At 42.6% G+C, this 18,581-nt stretch overlaps 1 protein-coding gene across 4 annotated transcripts in view; it reads right to left on the reverse strand.

The window, feature by feature from the left end:
* EBF1 (EBF transcription factor 1) overlaps positions 1-18,581 on the reverse strand; it is a 375,979-nt gene that overhangs the window by 134,080 nt on the left and 223,318 nt on the right. The window lies entirely within an intron of this gene.

An 18,581-nucleotide genomic window follows, 5' to 3' on the forward strand; every position in this document is an offset into this window, starting at 1 on the left:
TCCATTTTCTGTATACTCTTCTACTTCTGGAGCCAAGCTATCTCTATGGAATGCATTAAAATACTAGTCAGTGAAATTCTTCTAGAAATACCTCTGTTTTTAGCTTTTGCCACTTCAGGGCCACACCAGAATAAAACTGTCAACTCAACAATGCAAAACTAGCATTCCACGAGGTGTCCATCTGAATTTAGTTTCAAGTACAATGTCTGACAGAAATGGAGCCCACATGACCCTTTGTCATAAAGGCACTGCCTGGAGACACACCACATCCAAACAGCTTCTACAAACACATTACAGAACAACTGTTCTCCTGGCCTCTTAGAATCTTCCAGGGATATATGTAGGATCATTAAAGAGAAACAATGACTTTTCTCAAACAAAAATGATAAGATTTAACAGTTTAGAGTCTTCTTAAATGAAGTCATTTAGCATAACACAACCCCCAAAGCCCATCAATGAGGAGGCCTCTGATAATAGTTCACCCCTACTTCCAGGGCCTCCCCACAGAGGCCAAAGCTTATCAACCTCCAGACTAGAGTGAATGACTCACAGAACACTGCTAAAGTCCAGCTGTGTCTAAAGGAATCCACCCTGGGCCCCCTCTGTGCCCAGAGCAGCTCTGCCAGTAGGTGTGTTAGCTTTCTAGCCATTCAGTCCTCATTCAACAAGGCACTTAGACCGTCCCTTCCTCTGAGCCTCGGAAGGAAACCCAACCAGTACATGTAGTTTTCAGACATTATCAACTATGCTGAAAGTAGTGGTAATGAGCTCCTCACATTGCAGGGGCTGGGGTCTTTATGAAAATCATCCCAAGGTCTGGAGAGCGTTGATCTTCATTCTAACAACAATGAAATTGTGTGTGGGGTTAGTGGTGCAGTGTGAGGTGTAAAAGCCACAGCTCTTATAAAAGTTCCCAGTGTGGGATTCACATCCAAACTATAGCAATAAATACAAGGAGAACCACAGGATTATCATCTCCCAACCCAAGGCAACACCGAGCTGGGGAGGGATATCACTGCCAGTCTCCCCCAGGGGGCCCCCCTGTCTGTCTCCCTGTGGTTGGTAATACTTGCCGCCTGTACGTGTTTAAGCCATTTGAGCCCAGGCCTGACAGCCAGATTCAGGTTGTGTTAGAAGAAGCTGTCAGCACACCCTCTGGCATCCTGAACTCAGACAACTGCTAGCCACCTTGAGGGGTTCCATCTGGTGCCAAAACGGGTTTTGAAAGACAAGGCAAACAGGACACTGGCTTTGCCAGAGAGAGAGAGAAAAAAAAAAAAAAAAAAAAAAACATCAAGGGAGCCAGGGATCTTCTGCCTCAAAGATGAGCAGGGCTCGGGTGCCTGTCAGCAGCTCATCGTTAGCACAAAACCTATGCCGGGCACACATTGGATCACCTTTAAAGCTATGCCAGGCACACACCAAATTGCCGTTAAAGCTATTCGGGCCACACACCGGATCGCTGTTACCCTAAGCTGCCCTGCCACTTGGCCTGCTAGCAGAATCCCCTGCCTACCCCCTCAGCAGTGGATCACTTGGTGAAACTGAAGTCCTGACCATCTGTCACGGGTAAGACAGCCGGCAACTGGTGCCTGGGGCCTCACACAAGCCCTTATGTGGCAAAGACGCTGTGAAGGGCCAGTTCTTGTGGGGAAAGCCAGTCCAAGGCCTTAGGAATTCTCTCAAAGTTTTCCCCTAAGTACAGGCCAAGTATCTGACCCTTTTGGATCACACTTCCTAAAAGGAGCTCAAAGGAGTAAGGAGGAGTTAAAAATACCCTTGGTGAGAAATTGACTCAGATGCAAGATACACAAACTCGGAGGATGATTTACTGAAGTAAACATATAAGGCATCTGTTAAGTTGGGGACATGTGTATCTAGTGTCTGCTGCCCCACACAGAAGATCTCTTGAGTTGAGGGGGCTTTTAACAAAGTGGAAGCAATTGTAACACAAAACCATATGTTTGTCTAAAGAACTGCCACATTCTGTGTGTTTGATAAGACGTCAGGGGAAAGAGCATGGCTGCCCTGCCCCAACTGTGGGAACCTGACCCTCAGCAGGACAAAGCCACTATTGACTCTGCAGAGTTCCGAGGACTTCCATAAAGTCCAAGATCAAACTCTCTTTTTAACTTTGCTTTTTTTTTTTTTTTTTTTTTTTTTTGGAGGGGTGACATGGAGAGGTGGTGGGAAACCCAACACCTCTCAGCTAACTTTCCACAGCAGTAATGTCATTATTATTTAATACATCTTTCACCGGGTTATTCTCCAAAGCATTTAAGTTCCCAGGGTCTCTCTGAATCCCCCACTGAAACCCTTTAAGATCAACATTCCATGAAGGAACTAACTCACCTGGAACGCAATACACAAAGATAATAAAAATGGGGCACAGAGTCAGAGTTCAAAACTAGTATTAAAGATTGCCCATAGGGCTAGTCATGATGTCCATTTTTTGGTGAATTACAGGAATTTTGTGTGCGTGTGTTTATGTGTGTGTGTGGTTTATGCACACATGTGTTTACAGGTGCACACATCCATTAATGTACCCACTGATACCCAATGTCCTGTTCTACCACACTCCACCTTATTCCCCTTAGACAAGGTCACTCATGGTCACTCATGGAACCTGACGCTTGTTATTTTTTCCACTAGACTCCTGTCTGCCCCCTGCACAGTGCTGAGATTTCAGTTCCAGGGACAGCAATGCCCAAACTTTGAAGCAGATTGAAGAGATCTGACCTCAGTTCTTGGTCTTCAGGTATCTGCAGCAAGTGCTCTTCCTTGCGTGCCACAGCTCAGACCACAGGAGGACTTTTAAACTGACTTGAAACTGTCCCTTAACTTAACCGCCCCATTTCACAAGTGAGAAAAATGAAGGTCTGAGGGCAAAATGTGCCCTTGTAGTTCCCAGGGGCTGTGAGAGTGTAGTCACTGCCTTCCACATGTGCTGAGGGTCAGATCTCTGATCTTTCCAGTGTGACACCAGCTCCACACACCCCAACAAGAGCTCAACACTCAAGCATGTAAACTTTTGAGTCCACCACTTCTGTCAAGAAAAATGACAATCATAAAACCAGAAGTGACATCCTATTAAAGTCCTGTGTAGACTTATCCATCGATCAGGCTGATATAGGGCATTGGTCCATTATGGAGAGAACTGAAACAAGCCTGTGTTATGGAATGTATTTGCTGTTTTAGTGATATACATTGTTAGTAGCTCACCAAGTAACTGTTCCAGTTATCTGCCTTGCATCCAATTAACTAACATAGTATAGGTGGCCAAAAAAGTGCTGGGTTGTAGAAAGAAAATCATGTGAGCAATATAATTAGACTCCTAAATTAGGGTATGAAAAAAAAAAAAAAAAAAAAAAAAAAAACACCATCCCATGTCTCCAGATATATACTGGAGGTCATAGAACTTAAAACTAGTGCCATTTAGTAAATACTGGTTTACCAAATAGAACCTAGCTCCTTCTTTAAACACAAATCAAAGCTGTCATTAAAGGCAGTCACAAAGCATCCTGGACAAGCCAGTTTTGCCAGAGATGAGAGAAGCATAGGTCAGGACCAGTAATTCTGTGTCCCTCACAGATGTCAACAAACCATGGGAATAGTAAGACTTTTTTTCCTCTCATACAACTGAGTGGCTTTCATGGGACATGTTGCTTTTATTGCTTAGCTAAATGTGTGATCTTCACCAAATGGATTTAATCTCTCTGTGCCTCAGTTTCGTCATTTGTAAAATGGAGGAACTATCAGAACGTGTTTCAGAAAATCAGTAAGCACTTAAAGGGTGCTGAAACCTAGCACAGAGGAAGCAATAATGCTCGCTGCTGTCAGTTATCAGGAGCAGGGGCATGCTGCCTAGACTAAGAGGTGCTAATAGTTTCAGATATGAAAAGTATCATTTCGCTGGTGTAGGACAGGCTAAGAAAATCAGTGAAGGCCTGAGTTCCCGGCAAGCACTGCGGGCTTCATCAAATATTGTACAGAAGGAAAACAACAAAAGGGACAGTCTCCAAGAGAAGGTGAGAAGAGTACAGCAGTGTTTCCAAATGCAGAGTAAGGCCCGGGCTTAAGTGATGGAGAACTGCAGCTGGTCAGAACTGAAGGGCACACAAATAAAGCTGCCTCCCAAGCCACAGCCTGCCCACCGGTAATTGTTATGCAAAGCAAGTGCCTTGGGTCTGGACTGAACAGGTTGAGTTTTTTAACCTCTCCCAACCCAAAGTCTGAAGAATCACGTTTGCTTGTAGCTGTGCTCACCCTGTGCAGTCTTAGAGAAGTGTCAGAGCACACCCGAACGGAGACATAAAATCCCAGTTCTCGGCTTCAGACTCTCTGCAAGGTCCCCTGACTTATGCCTGCAGATGGTGAGGTGGCAGACGGTCCTTCCCCAGTGGTATTCAGTACCCGTGGCCGCACTCTGGCCTGACACAAGAAACAGCTGTGTAGAGACAAATGTGGGGTCCCTTCTGGGTGAAGTTCAAGCTGCTCCCCACACACGATCTGGAGGACTGGAGGGAGACCTTGTAATCTGAAGGATCTTTTTAGGTGTCACAGCCTGCCCTATCACCTTTACCTCAACTGAGGACAGCCTGCTTTGATATCAGGCTCCTAGCCACGAATTAGCAAGGAAATATTTCCAGGAATACTAAAATTCTCCCAGATTGAAAGTACATTAAATCTACAGCACCTGCTCTTACCCAAGACAACCTGGGCCTCATGAAGCTGTCTAAGAAATGCTCTCAAGTGTCCCAGCATTCCTTGAGGAAGGACGCTAGAGAGAGACCTACCCCAGCACTGTGGGACACAGTTGTCTTGAAAGCAGAACAAAACAGAAAGAGAAAACTATTTTCAAGGTCAAAGAAAACTTCCTGGCTTCCAATTCACAGACTATGCTGTAGAGTACAGTTCATCCATGAGAAAACATGATACCCAGAAGTCAGCCAAGATCCCAGGGAGGCCACAAGGGCAGGGTAGGAGGCTAACCTGAGAAAGGGCTGACCTATTCTAGAACGAGACGCAATAGTAACTGAAGACCTGTCTGACTTAGTCTTCACAGTCCTGCCTGTGACACACAGAGGACAGAGAGGGAAGGAGGAAACACAAGGCAGGAATGGGGCGAGGGGGGAGGGGGAGCCATGAGGACTCTTTGCTCCCCACAGTGGAAGAGAAACTGAAATTAAGCCATATCACTATCTCTTTGATCCCGGAGCATGAATACAAGGCTGCCCCTATTACTGGCCACTGACTTCAAGTGAAGCAGATGCTTCCTGGATCTTGGGCACTTCTGGAAAGTGTGTGGTGTGCAGCCTACACATGATCACCTTGAAAAGGATTTGTTACCTCAGAGCTCAGAATTTGGCTTTGGTGAGAGGACATAATTAGTGGCTAGAACTTAAAGGGGTGATGTGTCGGAATATCTTAGCAGTGGATTAAGGAATTTAAAAAATAGTTTAAAGGAAAAGGCTCCACGGCAAATAAGGTCCCTATGCTGAGAGTCAAATCTGACAGATACCAAAAAGCATCAGGACAGCCAAGGACCCCAGGGGAAAGAGTGTCTCACAGTGAGAGGGAAGGGACTGGGGCTTCACACTGACTTCTGCTGACCCAGTCCAGCTGAGTCTCCTGGAAGGGTTCACTGACCATCAAGTGAGAAACAACCATAGAAAGCCCTTATGTGATAGAGAAGCAGACACCCTTTAGAAAAGTCCTTTGACAGCACTCCTAAGTGCCAAGGCACTTTTGCCAGAGTATCTGAAGGTTCAAATCAGCCCTGGGAGGATGTTTGAAATTAGTGTACACGGTTTGATATGCAGAAGGAATATTGCTGATAACAAAACCAGATATTTGCCTGGCCTTCTAGGGACTGAGTGAAGGAGAGAGGCAACATTTATTATAGACTATGTCTGTTGCACAGAACATGGTCCACACGTGATGGTTGGACATAGGACATCTACAGATGTTGGATAGCTTTTAGCAGTGTTAGGCCTTAGACTTCTGGGTTACCAATACAAATTGTTACCCAGGCTGGAAATATATAAATATTGCTTACTTACTGACTCAGTAATGACTTCTGGAGAGTCAGATATACAGGGTGAGATGGGGGAGCCTCAATATTTCATATTACCAGTTTAGATTTAAAAAATGTGGGCACAAGATCATTTGTGAATCTGTATGCCCTCTTGGTTGCTATTTCTCCAAAGGACTGTGGCATTCTTGTTCTATTATAATTTTACAGATCCTATATTGAATGTTATGAAAATTGCCAATTAAAATATATTACACATTGAAACAGATAATCTTATTATCCTATAATGGGAATGTAGTTCATTGACCATATATGGCAGTACACCTTACCATCACCAGGCTAACTAAAATTAGAGCTAAAACCAATATAAGAAATTCTAGTACTTTGAATTCAAGTCATCCTAGTTTCCAATTCTAATATGTTTCAAGCTTGTTCATGACTACGTTATGTGTGACACACACACTCGCAAAACACATTCTGCTGAAAAGACTGGAATATTTAACTTAGCGAAATGAAGAATTAAGGCCAATGCAAAACCAAGATAACCTGGGTATCTCTGGAGGAAGTCAGCAAACATCATCTTAAGGGTTTAGTTTGACTATACATCTTTATACCTTCACAGTCACTGCCTTTGAAAGTCTTTCATGCGGACAAAGCCACAGGTGGAAAATGAAAGGCTTTACTCTCCCCATTTTCAATATGTGTATATTTAAAATCATGAAACCCATTCATTTAGAATCTGATGTTCTGAACTTCACTTGCCCCTGTTAAGGACTCGAATAATTTCGCTATGACTCTTCTTTGTGGCGGTGACAGATGCCATGAAGGGACTGAGAAGTTCGAATCCACAGTAACTGAGACATACAGCTTTCCCTCAGCTTACCACCCTTTTCCACACTCTGTGAAGAATAAACCTTTGTAAGTACACATTCACTCACTCAACAGACAGATCTTTCCCAAGAGCGTAGGGTGCGCTGGATTCTCCTGGGTGCCAGTTGCTACTGAGAGCTGACAGATTTTCGTTCAAGACTTTTCTCCAAAAGTACTTAAGTTTGATTTTTCCAGGAAAATCTTTGGCTCTTAGGACAGCATATTAAGGAATTGCCAAGGAGAGCTGATCATCTTTAAATGAACTATTAATCTGCTGTGGCTGTTAGGTAGGGACCAGATCAGCAAATCTTAAATTGCTTCACAGTGTCAGTCTTGGACATTTCCAGGTATATTGCTCCCTTATTCTTCTCTCCCCATCATTCTCTGCTTTGGCCATATCAAGTTGCATCCTTGTGGCCTGAACACAAAGCCTCCTTCCTCCCCTCACAGTTGGCTGCATCCCTGGGTCTGAGGTATCTTCTCCATCCGCCCCCCCCACCATCTCACCTTCCCGTACTCCTGCTTGTCTCTCAGCTGCAGTATAGATGGGCTGCACCATGGACCTTCCCTAACACCCCCTGCAGAATTAGTCACATTGTCCTTCATTACTACAGACATATCACGCTGGGTCCTCCTGAAGTAACTGCAGTTACCTCTGTGGTACTCCTTAAGGAACCTCGAAATTCCCACAACACCCAGGGCCACTGTGTTTGAAAAGCACCAAATGAATGCCTGACTTAAATTGAACATAGATAATAATGGCAGCTAATTTTCAATCATAACACAGGGGTTGATTTGTCTCTTTCTCCCCCCCCCCCCACAGCTTTGAATTTTCCCTGTGTAGACAATACTCCCATGGAGGAAACAGACAATTTTAGTGTTGTAAAAATCAAAGTGCATATCATTCACCCCTGAGCCCAGAGAAGGTTTCCCCATTGTGCAATGAGTAGCAGAGGAAATAAAAATGATAAGTGGTTCTCTCAGAGTCTCTGTGTGCTAAGATTTGCCATTTAATTCGAACAAGCATAGTTAAGAGTTATCCATCTCACGGTCTGTGATCATTTATTAGTTTCATACATGCATAATTCATGCGAGAGCTCATTGGTGTCCTTAAATGTCCTGCTTAATAGTGTCTTGACATCAAAGTTCAACATATTATCTCTAAGTTAAGCCTGTCATTGTTCTTAAAACATTTACCTGGAACCCAAAGGGATAAAAGGCCATTATTACCAGTAGACTGGAATGGATCTGCTCTCTCTAAAATCCTACAGGCCCTCCTGCTGGCTTTCACGGACTCTGCAGTTTAAAACTCCCCATGCTTTGCTATCTCTTCATTCAGCCCTCTCCTCTTCCTTGGGTCATTCATTTTCTCATTGATCTGGTCCTGAATTCAGTGTTTTCTAAGCACATGTTACTTTCCAAGCATGTGCACACAGCCAACATTGCTAAAGTGACTCACAAAGAAGGTCTCAAGCATTTTCTTAGAATCTCCTCAGAGACTTAGAAATTAATGAACATTCCAGTCCCACACTCTAATCAATGTTGAGGTCATGAACAGAAATCGAGATACACAGAGAAAGAATGGACAGGTCACCTTGTATCACTGAACTTTAGATTGAAAAAAAAAACTAATTCGAATTTCTGATTGGTACAGAGGCATCATTCCTTCATTCCTTCCTTCTTACTCTCAGCATGTGTCACAGGGGAAAAAAGGAGACTAGATTACCAGGGATGGATGATATTTGACTACAATAATAATAATAATAATAATAATAATAATAATAATAATAATAAATTGCTGAAAGCAAAAAGAATAAACATTATTTTAGAAAGAAAAGAGGAAAGAGGAATGAAGAGGAGGAGAAAGAGAAGATTTCCTCTAAGTAACTCCCCTCCTTGGGAAAAAGAACTAAACCTTTCTAAGCAAGGAAGTTATTTAGAAATGATTTCAAATCATCATTGCTCAGCCTTGCGAAGTTCTCCATCATTTTCTGCCTCACTTTTCCAGGTGCTCACTTCCCGGTCCCAGTCTCAGCATCTCCATGGGCTGCCTGCCATCCTCTGGGCTTACACAGGGATAATTGATTTGATTTGAGCAGTGACTTTTCACTGCAAACAATCACTGAATTCCAACATGCCTCACAAGATGGGCTCAGATATGAACAAGTGACCCCTTAATTTGGATTTACAGCTTGGGACCAGTCTTCAAATAGAAATGACCAGGGAGCACTGTGCCCACAGAGTACCCACAGTAATCTCATGAGTGCCCGATTATCCCAGTTCATATTATGGACAATCCAATAAGCCTGTATGTTCTATCCCATAAAAAAATATAAAAAGAGATTTATCATATTGAAATCAGAATGCAAAATAGAGCCTGACACTTTATTAAGCTCTGCTTCTCAGGATATCATAAGGTTGCCGATGGAAAATGAAATTAAGCGGTCTCGCAGATGAAGAATGGCACCGTTTATATTTTTCTGCAGGTGCTTTGGTGCTCACGGGTCACGCGCCCTCCCCACAGCACGTCACTCAGGAGCAGCTTCAGTTCAAATGGGAGACTCTGGGGGGCATGAGCTCTAAAATCTCCCACCACTTTACAACCTGGGTTGGTCACCGTTTACTAAAATAAAAGCCTCTGAGTGAAGAGGGAGACTTAGACATGATCTGCTGCTGTCGTCTTAATCAAGAGCCCCTGGATGGTGCACACAATGGCCTCGAATGCCCCGGTGTGATGCGAGTGTGTGCACACATGCTATTCTTTCTGTGTGATAGTCTACCATGTTCTCAAGAAAGAAGAAAGTAGGCATATGACGGGCTGCTCGGGATCTGCCTGCCTCTGCCTCCTGAGTGCTGCGATTAATGGCATACACTGCCGTCTACATAAAAGGCGGTGTTCTCTTAGGATCCTCTCCAAGGCACCGATTTTGCAACCTGGTCCTTTTCTCCTATTATAATAGCAGCCCCTCGCTCTCCTTTCGAGTACTTTGCCCTCACTCAAGAGTTCTCCCTTTTTAAAAGCATCTTTCTTTGGCCACTGTTGGCATTGAGTCTGGACTTCACAGTTTTATGATGGCCTTAGGGAAGAACCTGTTTTCAGTCAAACCTGCCAGGCCTCATCTGTGCCAGCTGCAGGTCCTAAGAAGCTTGGGGGGGTGGGGATGACTTTCTTTCTATTACAGCTTAACCAAGAAAGACATGAAGCTGAGCTGCTGAAAATCCAACTGCCTATATAAACATGGCCTACTATGCAGATAACAGTGCTCACAAGGATAAGGTATATCTCTGACGGATGGGGAGGAGGGGAGTAGAGAGGACTCTCACCCACAAATGCCCTCCAAGAAAGTTGAGGTGAAGTTAGACATGTCGACTGAATGACTTCACAGAGCAGAAGGCAAAGAATCTCAGAAAGTACAAGTAGAAAGCTTAAAGATAGAGTCCTGGTAAAGTTCAGACTCCACAGTAATACACAAATGTCACTATCATAAATATGCATATATTTATTTAAAACATTTACATACATAAATGAATCAGATAGATGAGAGAGAGACAGACAGACAGACAGACAGACAACCCCTTACACAAGGCTTGAGACCCAAATACATAAGGGGAGAGGTTTCAAAAACCAGAACCCAAATCTAAACAAGAAACTAATTTATATTTCATATATACCTTCTACACACAGCCTAAATCTAATTTAATACAATATTTTAATGCATCTACATTTTACCTCCAACCCATCGCATGAGGCAAGATGTAGCATTTTCTTCCTCATCCAAAACTTCTTTCTATGCACTCTCAAAATGACAGAGTCTTTTAAAGTAGATGTTTGTAACTCATATCATAAGGAGCTTTAGCAGGTAACATCAAAGAGTCAACCAGGCTTCACAGAGACCCATGGACAGCCCCCAAATTGTATGAACTGAGGAGTGATGGCTTGTCAACAAGAACAGCTCAAATCTCCCCCAGCTACCTGACTCCGTAAGCAGTGTTGTCAAAACTTCCCCATAGAAGAGAAGCTTGGCACGTCTTTTGACAAGTAGGAAATTGCTCAATGTTCCAAACAAGTTTGGGGCTAGACCAACCCTGTGAGAAGAGTCCTACATCACCTACTCTAAACCATAAGAAGCAAATCATAAGGCTGTGTGTGGTGTGACTTTTCTGTACTAATTTCAAAATTTTAAAAATAATATTATTAAGAAAAGGACGAGGGCCAGAGATGTGGCTTGTTGATTAGGAGCAAGTACTGCTCCTTCAGAGTTCCCCTTGGGTAGAGAGCATGTCCCTAAGCTACACACCTTGAACCCTTCTTTAGAGAGTGCTCTCTCTGCACCCACTCTAATTTTTACTAAAATTAAGGTGTGATGCTAAATTTGATATTAATGCTAAATATTGACTGAAATAAATGTTTTTTAACAAGTAAATGATAGCCTCATAGACTGATGAATTTCTCAATTGTTACTGAAGGGCTGGGAAGATGGTTTTGTCAATAAAGTGTTCTCCCTGCAAATGTGAGGATCTGAGTTGAGATTCTCAGCAGCCTTGTAATCTTCTTGAGTTTTCTCCCTTCTCTCAGGATGCCCCTTCTGTTAGCTCCCTTTTCCTCAAATTATGCAACAGGTATGACAAGGACACTGAGCCTGCAGTGTATATGCCCACCCCTCTCGGCAGTCTGCACTCACAACCATCTCCCTGAGCCTTTCAAGTGTTTCAAATATTATTTTTAATGAAGAGATCTCTTCCCAGATGAAGATAATCATGCTGCCAACCCCTTTCCAAATACAAACAGCCTGGGAAAATGTGAGATTTCGTGTAGGTTTCCTTGAACCATGGGATCAAGTTTGCATGCACGCTGGCGTGATGATAGTTCTTTCTTTGCCAAGATGACTCAGAGCACAGGCTGCCTTCCCGTGATGGTCACTTTATTTCTCGTCAAAAGACTGCTCCAAAGCAAACTAGTAGAATACTTTACCTAAGTGCCAGACTTTCAAAAAAGAATACTGTTTTGTAAGAGTCATGGCTCATGTCAACTGGAGGTTACTACTTTCGATGTAGCATGCTTGGTGCACACTGTATTTTAATCTTCACAACCGCTTCCCACTCCCCATCCATTCACCCACTCTCCACCTCTGCCCCAGTTCTCCAGATAAAAAGCAGCTGAATCATTGCGAGATTAAGTAACTTGCCTTCCCACAGAGAGTTCATGGCAGAGGTAGATGTAATTTGAATGCGGAGGGTTGTCTGTGGTCCTATGAACTAGATCAGGGCTCTCTGTGAACCAAGATACTCACTGCCCCCGGAAGGTCCAGCAGTCAACCCACACAATAATACGGTATTTTTCTTATTCCTTAGACACTATGCAGTGAACTTTCCATAAATCTATCTAGTTAAAGGTACAGGACCAAATAAAACCGTCTTCTGCCCCCAAAGCAATCACCCTTCTCTTCCACAATATCAACTAAAAACCCCAGCACCATCTTTTTCTCTCCTTACGATTCAGGGCTCACAAGACTACAGTCACACTAGCCTTTTCTGCTTCACACCAGCAGCCTCTCTACTCTATTGCATTTGCTGCCAGAACACTCTCTTATTAACTCTTGGGTTCCTTCCCAACATAACAGGGAATTCACGGTCAAATATCAAAGGTCCCGGCATCCCCGGACTCTCCCAAATGAACATCCCCGATCTCTGCCCTCTCTTTCCACCATCAGAATCTTACAAACATCCCACCATGTTCCATATCCTTACTGTCCCTAAAATGACATACATAGTCATAAATTTGGTCTGAATGAAATCTGGAAGACCAGCATTTTACCAACATTCCAAACACAAACTTATTGGTGCTGTTTATCATTGGGCTGGAAGCAGGCTCCGGACTATTTATACTCTTTGAATTATTCCCAACTCTTCCCTCTGAAAGTAAACAGAAAAGCTAACCTACATGCTTCCAGATCTCCAATAAGACAGTCCATTCACCAACATTCTTAAGCTCAGGGCAGATATCAGCCTTCTATAGTAGATAGGGGGGTTTGAGGCATTTAACACTGATCACTTGCTTTTTGGTAGAATATTTTAGAAGTTGTTTTTTTTTTTTTTTTTTTTGTCTCACCTAGTAGAAGGGTCAGTGTCTTTGCTGGGATTGTGACAAGCTTCTCCAGAATGAGAGCACTTTATTATCACATTAGTACCAGGGAAAGTCATGTAATTAACAGAATTTATCCTCATTTACTTTATAAAAGCACTAATATTCCAGCTCTCTGTCTCTCTCTAATTACTTTCTTTAACACAACTTCTTTTCTACCCACAAGTTGACCCTTCTTAGGCTCATCTGCAGAAATGTGTTGAAACTTCTTTATTCCATCCCCCTCTCTATTCAAGTCGCCAGACTCTATTCATTTCAACAAGCAGAAGTGAGCTGAGGTCTGTCATAGTTCACACAATGCCTCCGAATTAGCAGGTGTGACAGCACCGTCATTTTGCTAGGGTTCCTCTGTCCTGAGTAAGTGATGACAGCCACCAGAATTACTGTTAATTGTAACGCGACGCTGGCACTTCAACGGCGTTGTGTGGTGGTGAGCTAGCTAACATTGGTTCGGGTGTCTAAGAAACTCAGAAGCCGAGAGGCCACAATGCTTAAAGAGAACTGAGGTTAACCTCCCTTGTGTTGCCTTCTCTCAGATGCTGCATCTGCTGACACACACACACACACACACACACACACACACACACGTGTTTGTGTGTGAAAATGAACCCACTCTTAGATAGTAAAGGCATCATTAGATTGCAAGTCTAATGCCTATATCTCTATCTATACATACATACATATATATATGCCTATATTTGTTCCCTCCCTCTCCTTCCTTTGTTCTTTTAATTTGTATAATTGGTAGCTGTAGATGTTCATATATGTGCACCTCTGTGTATGTGATGGAACAGAAGTCTATGTCTGGTGTCTTCTTTAATCCTTTTCCACTGTATCTCTTGAGATCATCTCTCTTGGAATCTGGAACATGCCTATTCAACTATACTAGCTGGCCAGCAGGCTCTGAGCATCGCCCTGTCTCCGTCTCCCCAGTGCAGGGATCACAGGTACATCCCCACCACACCCAGCTTGTGTGTGCAGGAGATGACAAAATTCAGTTCCTCATGTTTGAATGAAGGAACTATATCAATAAAGTCATTTTCCTGGACCCTTTAAAAAAATGGCCTTAAGTCAGCTAAGTATAAAGGACAGAAAAGCCAAGGTTTAAATGACAAACATTTAGTGGAGGCTGAATGTCTGCTGCCCTTTTACCAAAACACAAAATAAAGTAATGTGTCTCTTAATCAATATTAACCTATCCCACACCATAGTCAGGATGATGGTGGGTCAGAAGAAAGGATAGAGTCTTTGGCTTACACAAAGAAAGGAAACTCCTCTGAGAGATGCTAGGATTGGGACTGAGCAAGGGGCAGCCAGACAGTGGGTAGCATGGGTAGCTGCCCTATTCCCTTCTTCTGGGAGTCTCTGAAATGTAAGGTCCTAAAGGTCTGCTGCCTGAGCCACACAGAGGCCAGAAGAGAGGGGTATTTTTTGTTCTTTTGTTTTTCTGTTAATGGAAACTCTATTCCATCCTCACTACAAAAGACGCTGATCCCCATGGTGGAGAAAGAGTGGTGCCCATTCGACCCAGGGAACACGCAGCAAACCTAGAAAGTGGATTTCTCAACCTCCAAGTTTTAGCCCGATTACTCTCTTTCCCCACAATCATTGCTCTGTCCCTTGAAGTCCCTCCACACTTCTAGGTCTGGCTGGGATGATTTTGGACCACTCAGATTTCTCCATTAGGAGTTAGTCTGATTCCTCCATACACCTGAGTGTTCAAGGTAGAGGAATATCTTTCAGTATAAATACAGCATTTACCCAGATCATTTCATATCTATGGTATCTTAGTACCATCTAGCTGTTCCAGACATCTATGAATGCCTATAAGGGATTTGTGGGGATCCAGGTTCCGTGTAACCTCAAGGATAACACTTAGGGTCTCCAAGCTAAAGCTAATTCGCTTTTTCTTCCAAAGCTGCCTTCACATAGCCTTTGGCCAAACGCTTCATTTTTCTCTCATAGTTTGTCATTCCAAGCTTCTATACACGGTTCCTTCTGCTCAGAATGTCTTCAGTCTAATAGAAGGGAGGCTAGTCCAAAGCAACCATGACTGCCATGGCCACATCAACCCTCACACCATCATCTATATGCCCACGGGCTTTGCACATATTCCCCTGATCCCTTGTTGTCCAGGAGCTGCTCATCTGCTCTCAGGACTGGGCTTTGTACAACCAATCGTGTGTCCTCCACGGTGCTCGCTTGAAGGGATTTTGCTCATCACAGAGTACAGAATAGCCAGTGGTCATACATTCTATAGGGCAAATACTCATGAATGAATTGCCAGTAAATTTCATTTATTGATAATGAGATCATTGTGGTTGTTATTGATCTTATTAGGATTACTGCTAATTGGGTGCTTACTATATGCAAGGTAATTTAGTAAAGGTTTTTTACTAATATTACCTCACTAAACCCTCGTAGCAACCCTTAGAATAGCATCTAGTAGGGTCTGTTTTTTTTTTTTTTTTTTTTTTTTAAATTCAGATTAAATCTAGGGGCCTGCATGTTCTAGGCATGGGCAAGCAAGTACTCTACCAAGGAGCTACATTCCAGCCCTCTGTTCATTTTTTTTTTTTTAATTTTGAGACAGGGTCTCACTAAATTGGCCAGGCCAGCCTTAACTCACTCTGATGTCATAAAGATGCTTTATGAGAAATCTTGAACTAACACAAATCCAAGTCTAAAAGAAGACTCAAGTTGAGCACACTATCTCACTGGCCAAGAAGATCTTTGGCATACCTGTGAAGAACCATGGGAAGGTTGTCCCCACCCCACCCCCCCAGCCACCTACTCAGCTTGGCACTCAGACACAGGAGTGAGGCTCTAGAGTATCAACCTGACCCCGTTCAGAGTTTGAAAATGATGATGTGAAAAAGAGTTACTTCTGGCTTTTAAAGATAATGTACTTGGCTGCCATTTTAGCCTGCTACTTTTGATGCAACTAAGTCCTCTTTGATTTAGAATGGTAAAAGTCTCCCAGCCTCCTCTCTCCCTCAATTTGCTGCCTTTGCTCAGTCTCCAATGATCAGATTAAACTTACAAAGTTGCTCGAGGCTCCATGGAACAAAGAAGCGCAAGTACTGACTGTCTCTATTTCCCGTCCATCCCCCATTCTCAATGCATCTGTCTTGAGGCATAAATCCCTGCCTCCAAAATCCTGGCATCATTACCCTCATGTTCACCTCAGTGCCCTGCATGGATGCAAACTCAGGCCTCTGGTCTCCAGCTGTTCCTTCACAGCAGAAGACATGGCTTCCAGAGCTGGGCAGATTAACCTCCAGGATGACTCTCAGTTTTAGCTTTAGCCTCCCTAAATCCTCAACGAAAACTTAAACAGCCAAGTCTGATTTAAGATCTTAACAGTAAGTCTCTTCTCTCTTCATGTACTCACTAAAGGGATGGGTAGGATCAAGGCTGCCCTTTTCCTGTGGCCTGTGCTCTCCAGTCCCTTGAGAAATGGAGGCAGTAGGTAAGAACTTATGTCACCATGAGCCTCATGCAAAGACAGGCTTAAAGAAAAGAAGAGAAGAGAAAAGAAAAGAAAAGAACCACTGGAAAGGAAAGAGGGATATTATTAATATCCTCTGTCAAATGCAAAGCACAAAAAAGAAACTTTGTGTGGGAATTTCAGAATATATTTGAGGCAAAAAAAAAAAAAAAATCACTCATTTACAGACATGAAGCCAAAACTGTAATGTTAAAAGAAAAAAATAAAATCAGTATCTGAACTCCTGCTCAGTCCGTTCTGAGAGCCCTCTGGATCAGCCACTGAGCTTCTCAATGAGAACATATCTCCTTCTCACTCAAGTGAGGATCTACTGGAGTATTTTCTAAAGTAAATAAATGGCCACAAAGAAAGGGGAAAAAAACAGTAAAGAATGAAGTCTCTCAAGAACATCCCTGACAAAATAAACCCTGTGTTTATGTCTACTCTCTTCCATTGGCCCGAGCCAGAAAGCTTTCCTGCAACTTAAAACCGGCAGCTCAGGGGTTGAGAGAAATGTCCGGAATTAGCTTAGTCAAACGTTGCTTTAAACAGATGATCCTCTGATGTCTAACAAGCTTCCAGGGCCAGAGCAGATTAGCTTGACTGTAGCACTTGCTGCCTTCTGTATCAATATGCACATGACATTTTTAGATGCTATACTTTAAAATAATGTTTAGATTTTTTTTCCTGGTTATGAAGGCCAATATCTTTATTCCAGAAAATATATTGAGGGCCAGTGAGATTGATCAGCTACTAAAAGCACTTTTCATACAAGACACAAAAAGGTAAAGAGAGAGAAGAAACTCCACAAGATTGCCTTATGACCTCCTTTGGCACATGGCTGTGGTCCAGATGTGCACAGGTGTGTGCATACATAATAAAAATCAACTTCCCATATTAATAGTAAATAAAAACTGTCTATACTGCCCATTTCTTCTATTTTAAATATATATATATATATATATGAATTTTATAACCACATATAATTTTATATCCTAGTAGTAATCTTCAAAGTGTCATTTAGTTTTACTCGGTGACATTTCTTTATAATTATTACATAATCACTCAATTAGCTTTAGCCTCCCTAAATCCTCAACGAAAACTTAAACAGCCATCATGAATAACTTCCAAGTTTTCACTATTATAAATGGTATTTTGTTGAACATCTCTGTATGTAGGATTTTATTTGAAAATCTAAGAATTTCTTTAAAATAAATGCCTGGAGCAGAATTCGTTGGCTCAGAGTGTTGAGCGAGGACAAAATTGTTTCTTCTGAAGATTCTGGCAAAGGCTATCATAATCTGAAATCCAACTACACTATGTTGACAAAACACCAAAAAGTGGTCCTCACTGTAAGCTATAGAGCAGGGTCTTTGAGAACTTAAGTTTTTGGAGACGTCTAAGTTTATAAAAGAAAAACTAACCACAGGGAAGGAAGCAGCATGTCTTGCACATTTATTCCTATGTACAGCCTATTGAACCTACAGCCATGGACTATGTAGATATCCCTGACAGTGTACTCATGATCTTGGGTTGCAGTTTACAAAAAATAAAGGCTGCCTTTAAAAAGCCTTTGCTATTTCACAATGCTCTTCTCCCAATGCCTGCTATGGAGCTGACAGAAGGACATAATCCCAGAGAGCAAGTTGCATACTGAATCACACTACATACCAAGATACCATGCTAAGAATAGTATGAGAGAAAGATAGTTTGGGGATATCTCTAATCCAGAGAGGTTTATCTCATGCCTGAGAAACTCTATCCAGTATAAGTCTGATTCTATATTAGGAGTTTGTGCTCGAAGGGAAATCCAAAGCAAAGGGCAGACAATGTGGTGAGAATCATTTTCTTAAAACTACCTAGACATGGTGTGATGGGAGTATCCTTTGGGGAGCATCAGAACCTCATCACACATAACATTCTCAAATAAGTCAATTCTAGGAAGCCTGCCTCTGATGCCTGGTGGTATTTGGTTTAATGAAACAACCTCTAATATAACCACTACTTTTTAAATCTAGATATGGTCACCTTTTGCTGTACTGTGG

Source organism: Micromys minutus (genome assembly GCF_963924665.1).
Source record: "Micromys minutus genome assembly, chromosome: 31".
NCBI lineage: Eukaryota > Metazoa > Chordata > Mammalia > Rodentia > Muridae > Micromys > Micromys minutus.